At 38.4% G+C, this 6,037-nt stretch overlaps 1 protein-coding gene across 1 annotated transcript in view; it reads left to right on the top strand.

Annotated features, from left to right (window-relative positions):
- Positions 1 to 2,459: 2,459 nt before the first annotated feature.
- LOC126272757 (UBX domain-containing protein 6-like) overlaps positions 2,460 to 6,037 on the top strand; it is a 64,586-nt gene continuing 61,008 nt past the window's right edge. Inside the window, exon 1 of the mRNA XM_049975874.1 lies at positions 2,460 to 2,545. The gene's annotated coding sequence lies outside the window, so the exon portion shown is untranslated. The remainder of the gene's footprint in view (positions 2,546 to 6,037) is intronic.

The following is a 6,037-nucleotide window of genomic DNA, read 5'->3' as shown; positions in this document are numbered from 1 at the left end:
TGTTGTTTACAAGTTTCATATAGCAACTGTAATACCATGTAATAAACCGTTCAAGTATATTCTCAATGCATGTTTGAATATATTTTATTAAGTACGGGTAGCTCTACACGATGAAAATATACCCATCAGTGGTTACCCTGACGTGATCCGCGGTGGGAAAACCGGTGCCTTGAAAAAATTGATTATGGAATGGAATCGCCTGCAGTGTCGAGGTTGGCTGTTCGAGTCCCACCGTTTTAGTCACATAATCCAGTTCTATGGTTAGCTCAGGTTGATGCCAGCTTTTGCTATGCTAGAATTACAGCAAATGCAACTAAGTTTGCATTAATAGTGAGTCATCTCGAGCAACGCTACGATTACGAAGCTCAAGATATAATCACGGCACCACTGACGGAGAATGCATACGAAAGATTAAAGACTGAGCTTATATGTAGAGTTGCAGCATTGCAGGAAGACCGTATCAGAAAAGTGCTGACTCAGGAAGATGTAGGCGACAGGAAGTCGTCTCAGTACGTGCTTCACCTCCGCAGCAAGGTGGACATCGAAACAGTGCCCTACAACACTCTGCGTACACTATGGAGCAGCCGTATGCCGCCGCAGGTTTAGGCGATCGTCGCATCGCAGACAGAGATGTCCCTGTGCGCTGTTGCGGAACTGGTCGACCGGAACCGCGATGCCATTTCTCCGAACCAACAGGTTAGTGCAGTGACAATGTCTGATAGTGTAGCGTCTGTGGCCCTTCCCGTTTCACACGCAGATTGCGACGCTCTGTCCGCCAAAGTTGATGCACTGAGCGCACTGTTTGGCATATTGTTGTCACAAGAAGGTCTTAGTCGCTACAGCGGATGTAGCCGCAAACGATCTAGGAGCCGTTCCTCGACTCAGTCTGTATCAGACGCTGGTCCAACCACTTGCTGGTATCACAGAAAATTTGGTGAGCAAGCTAAAAAGAAGAACAGTTGCTGTACATAACTTGTAAACAACAAAACAGTAACCAAGGAACGGCATAAACATAAAAACAAAAGTTATAATTCCAAGGAGGAGGCAGCAACATTATTCAGCGCTCCAAGCAGTGGATTGAAATTTGGTGGTTTACGCCATTCATTTGTTATAGTGCATCACTGAATTCGAGTCACAACTGTATCTATGGATGGTGCGAAAGGAACTAACGTGGGCGGACACAGCAGTCGACATGAGTAGCGGTCGCTACAACGTCCTGTTCCATTATGTCCTGTTCCATTGATGGCTTGTGCAAACATCTCGTTCCGTCTCGCCATCAAATGTGAATCGACCTTTATACACAATTGCCTTCCTAATACAAAAGAAAAGCATAATAGCTACAGCCTGAGGAAGTTTGTACATCGAGATAATAATCATCAAGCATTAAAGATAGATAATCCTACAATTAGACTTAAGGAAAAACAGTTTAGCTATGTATTTTCACGTATAAAGCTATTTAATACGTTATTTTCACAGGTACATAACTTTGCGCTAGAGGTGTTTAAAAATAAAGAACACTAACTGCTGAAAGAAAAATATTCTTATGCGCTCAAAGAATTTGAAAACTAATCTAAAAGTAATCTGAATTACTGAATACTTCATAAAGCTAATTGCAACTTTATTCAATAAATTTGGCTTTTGCTTTTGTTTATCGGTCTTTTACATTTACACTTGCATCTGTTCATTAAGTTTGTATCATTGAAACATATGTCATTTGAAATTAACTGTTCTCGGATTTTTGTACAGCGTCCTCTCCTCCAGAATTTACTTTCGATATCTGGTCAGCTAAAATAAAATTTGTGCCACAGTAGTTTAAATGCTCTACCGTGCCTTGTCAACTGGTCGCAGCTGAGATAGTACTGCCTGTTCAATTTCTGAGTAACGAAAATAGTCTGTGTTACATAGGTTCATAAAGGTACACAACTAATGTCAAAATAAATTAGTAATCGTTTCAAGCGCAACTTAAAGTGTTCCTGGAAATCTGATTTCGGCACAATTTCACAGTCGCAAAGTACGGACGCAAGTAAAGTCTTTGATAAGTAGAACCAATTGGGCCGCACTTACACTTTGACAGTTTGCCTGAGGTAACTGTCATTTGTCTTTGCAGCTTCAAATCTTTGGTAATGTTATTGCGAATGTGGTGTAAGCTAATGGGTTGGAAGGGCGTGTGTTTTGTATTTTGTTATGGGAGTCGCTAACGTTTATTGTGAATATTAAATACAGACAATTACATATGTGATGACATTCGTAGATGACTATTTTAGCTATTTCTCTTTTTTGAACGTGATACAGCATCATGTTGGCCAATTGTTTAATGAAATTTTTAGTGCATTTAACATAACCTCCACTACACCTTTGACGGCTAATTTGTCGTCGAGGTATGCAACGGATATTCTCGACAGTCTGATTAACTGGCTAGCATTTGATGAATTTCAGATAAAATTGTTAAATGGTTTCTTGTTCATACTTGTTGCAAATTTGGTACTCATTTTCTTGTCTTGGAGGGTGTACGGAGAACAAATATCAGAGCGATTTTTGAAACCAGGTTAGTAGGGTTGACGGCAGTTGTAAGATTGTTATGACTGTGTCACTGTAGTGTTGTCATGGTATTAATGTTTTGATCTGCACACGAAGGTCCAGCGGTGTAGTCCTCTAGAATATTTTTAAAGCAATGGAATTGAATTTTTTAGTATAAAACACTAACTTACGGAAATTACAGCATCAGCGTATTAGCCCCTTTTCAGTAATGTTTTTCCGTGTGTATTGTGATTATCGTGATGTTTTCTATAATACATAGTACTAAATAGTCCTATCTTGCTTAATTAGGCACCAGAAATTGCTCTTACATAATGCGATTTTCAGACATAAAACTAGTGATAGAATTCTAAAATGTTATTTCACAGGACTACAAATGGGTATATAAATTTTTTCTTTTTATTTCATTTTAACATACAATTGCAGTTAGTCTAATTAAAATTTGTAAGAAAATGCACGACATAACCAGTGCCATTCAAAAACAAATAACTTTTACTTTTTTCTGCTTTTCTTCCGTAGCCTAAAGGTTATTGATACAGTCTTTCTCTCTGTCATCCTCACTGAAAACAAATAATTTGGCTCCTTTGATAGGCACTCTATCTTGAAAAGTTAGTCATTCTTTTCTGTTTTTGATGCTGTACAATCACTGATTACTTATCATAGGTTGATTGCATTTTTTTTTTACACTCGCATTTACTCCTTGAGCTTTGAAACCACGCAGCCATATGTATGATTTTGAACCCAGAGGCTTGCGTTTTGTGGGCTTTGTTCTTAACACCTGAGCTGTCCAGGCAAAACTCATAACCTGTCCTCAGTTTCACTTCTACTATTTCTCTCCTATGCTTAGAAACAACTGTGTTGCAGAGAAATGGTTTTGCCACAGACTATTGGTTTGTTTTGAGAATGAATGCTGTGTTATTGAAGTCTGGAAAGTAGTATAGAGGTGCTAGAAGAAGTGAATTTGTCAGGACATGTTGTAAGGCGTGCATAGATGGCTTAGTCAATAAAAACATTGCATGTAAAAGACAAGGTTTGAGTCCCAGTCAGTTTGGCACTCGGTCTTAATCTGTCAAGAAGTTTCACAACACGCACATGTGCTGCAGACTGGTGAAAAACCCATTCTGAAAAGTTGATGGCTGATTGGACATTGTACAAAGTGATTATAACAAAATTGACCATTTTCTTCTATCATCATTATTTAATTTTTATTTCAGCACCGACATGATGTATGGATTATGAGAAAGCATTGTGGCATGCCCGTGTAATCCTTTTTTTTTATTGAATTGGCTTTTGGCTGTTAAGTACATCGTAACTGCCTTCTTCAGACGTAAATAGTGGAGATTTATTTTTAAAACGGGTTGGAGTGTAATTATAAGGCCATTGCAGACAGGCACTATGAAAAGAATACTATCACGTTTGGGAGGACAACGGTCGAATCCCGTGTCCACCCATACTGATTTAGGTTTTTCGTGATTTCTCTAAATCGCTCCAGGCAAATTCCGGGGTGGTTCCTTCGAAAGGGCATGGCCATCTTCTTTTCCAAATCCGATGAGACCGATGACCTCGCTGTCTCGTCTCCTGCCCCAAAAAAACAACCCAGCCCAAAAGAACTCTCTCTCTCTCTCTCTCTCTCTCTCTCTCTCTCTCTCTCTCTCTCACGCACACACACACACACACACACACACACACACACACACACACACACACACACGAGCTATTGCACAAAGTTACACATTGCACCTCCTTGAAATCTTGGTTGTGGTGACAGACTGATCTGCAGGACAGCCTGAGGTCTAATTTAGCTTGGAAGGTGACAATTTGGTTGTGCGTTGGTGGCAGCCAACAAATTTGACAGTAGAAAATCTGATTGTGGTAACAAATTGACTGGTAGTGAAACCTAATGTTTATGTCCATGCCGTATTGAAAATTATTCGAAAATTGAGATACTTCTAGTTCTTGTTTCATTGTGCCTGTCTGTGATTCAACATCTCCTTTATGTGTTGAGCAGCAATCTTTCCTTTCCGTATTGATTTTATTCCATCCTGAACTTTACATTGTTTTCACTTGTTTACTTTTTGTAGAAAGTATACCTCTCAGTTTCTTGCAAGATGTGTTATTTTGTTTAGGTACTGATTTTATGTTCCCACATTGTAGGGATAGAGAGAGAGAATTTATTTAAAGCTTTTAATTCATCATTAAGATTTAATTCCATTGTGGCGTCAATAATAGCAGCTGAACTATTTAGCTTGATCAAAATCATGTTTTTTTTTGCATGCATTAGCCGTTTTGAACATCTTTTACCCTAGCAAGAAATGTGATAGTCATGAACAGATTGCATGAAGTGTACATCTACATACATTATCTGCAAACCACTGTATGTTGTGGCGGAGGGTACCCTGTACCACTATTAGTCTATATACCTTTAGTCTATATACCTTTGTACAAGTACTATCTCGTTGAGCTTATCTTCATAGTCCTTAGGCAAAATGTATGTTAGCATCCGTAGAAATGCTCTGCGGTCAGCATCAAATGCCGATTCTGTAAATTTTCTCAATAGTGATCCTCAAAAAGAGTGACATCTTCCTTCTAGTGATTCTCATTTGGTCTTCTTTGCAGACGAGCCACCCTTCCCAGGATTCTCCCTATGAACCTAAGTTGACCATTTGCCTTCCCCTGTACAGTTCTTACGTGCTCATTCCATTTCATACTGCTTTGCAGTATTATTCCTAGATTTTTAACCGGCATGACTGTGTCAAGCAACAGACATTAATACTGTATTTGAACATTATGGGTTCGTTTTTCATACTCGCCTGCTTTAATTTAAATTTTTCTTCATGTAGAATTAGCTGTCATTTATTGCATCAACTAGAAATTTTGTCTGTCATCTTATACCCTCCTGCAATCGCCCAACGACGACATTTTCCCATACACCACTGTGTCATCAGCAAACAGGCACAGACTGCTGCGTATATTGTCCATCATATTATTTGTGTATATAAAATCTAAAAGATGAATGTTTCATAACAGATTTTTCATTGCTGGTGATTTTTTAGTAGTTTTTTCAGGTAGTTTTAATAAAATGTTGTTTCAGAACCTGAATTGTTCAAGATTTTTGTTGTCGGTACTGAAGACTGTTTCTGTTTCTAGGAGTTTTTAATGCTCAGATGGGTTGTATTAACTTTCCATTCAAAGATGATTATGTAAAGAGCTTCCTGATAAATAACTTCCTTATAAAATTAAAAAAGGTGAAGGTAACTAATAATTAAAATTACAGCTTTATTCTGCAAAAAGTTGTTGATGTCTCCTCTAGCCCAGTGATCATTGTAAGGCTACTATTCAGATCCAGCTGTGTGAAACAATAATTTCTTGTATAGAGTTGACTTAATGAGTGTTACCTGGGACAGTCTGGAAACAACAGCAATCAATGTGTTTGAAAGTGAAATCATAGAAAAAATAGTTGACTAGTAGATCATGGCACTGAGGTTACAGGCAACATCAATGG

This window comes from Schistocerca gregaria, chromosome 5 (genome assembly GCF_023897955.1).
Source record: "Schistocerca gregaria isolate iqSchGreg1 chromosome 5, iqSchGreg1.2, whole genome shotgun sequence".
In the NCBI taxonomy this organism is placed as follows: Eukaryota; Metazoa; Arthropoda; class Insecta; order Orthoptera; family Acrididae; genus Schistocerca; species Schistocerca gregaria.
The sequence above is the reverse complement of the archived record's forward strand: the minus strand, read 5'-3'. Positions and strand labels throughout refer to the sequence as shown.